Raw genomic sequence first — 963 nt, 5'->3', positions numbered from 1 at the left:
TTATCTTCCAAATATGAAACAGCTATGGTATAGGGAAGAAACAGCTTGAAGATTAGAAGACATGGGTTCAAGTTATGCTTTGATGCATGCCTACCATATGACCCTGAGCAAATCAATTAACCTCTCAGACCATAGGTGTGAAACACATAGCTGTCTGTCTCATTTGGGAAACTTTCTTTAGTCTAGTCTCAATCTGATTAAAATGCAACTGGGAAATATTTAGCAAAATAGATAAAAATGCAAAAAATAGATAACATTGTATATTAAAATTAAGTCTCCATGCTGCTGGCAAGGATCCTTACACATCAATTAATGACTCCATTTCTGTTTGAGTTTGACATGGCTCTTAAAGCAAAGTTTTATAGAGAAGGGGCCACCCTGCCTTGGTAGAGGGAGTTATTTCATTTAGAAAATCCCTGTTATTAGTGAAACCATAGATCATCCCTATCCCTATTAAAAAAATGTCACATGGCATGTCTTTAACTTAATAAATATGAGGCAGACTGATCAACACTAATACTTTATTTTTTTAAATCATAAAAAAGCTGAAATTTTGCTTTCTTTCTTTCTGTCATGTTTTGTTTGCAGACAAGCAAGAATAATCATATGGGATGGGAATAGGAATTAGACCTGTGATTTTACTGGCATATTAGTCTCAGGTGAGGAAACCCTCTCTACCAGTACGGGTTAGCACCTAGGGGCAACTTAGACTCAGATAGTTGCTGAGAACAAAAGTATAAGTGACATCTCCGAAGTCATACAGCCAGTACCTATCAGAGGCAGAGTTTGAACCCAGATTCTCAAAATCAGCTTGCCACTTCACCATGTCTGTCTCTCACAGTAAAATCGAAGGAAAACAGATGTCTTTGGAAGGTGTACCAAAGGAAGTAATGTTCTGCGAAACTGTCTTGCAATTAAACACATTTCTTATTTCCTAGACGTAAAAGACATTGAGGGTCTTCT

Source organism: Gracilinanus agilis, chromosome 6, assembly GCF_016433145.1.
Source record: "Gracilinanus agilis isolate LMUSP501 chromosome 6, AgileGrace, whole genome shotgun sequence".
Lineage (NCBI taxonomy): Eukaryota > Metazoa > Chordata > Mammalia > Didelphimorphia > Didelphidae > Gracilinanus > Gracilinanus agilis.
The sequence above is the reverse complement of the archived record's forward strand: the minus strand, read 5'-3'. Positions refer to the sequence as shown.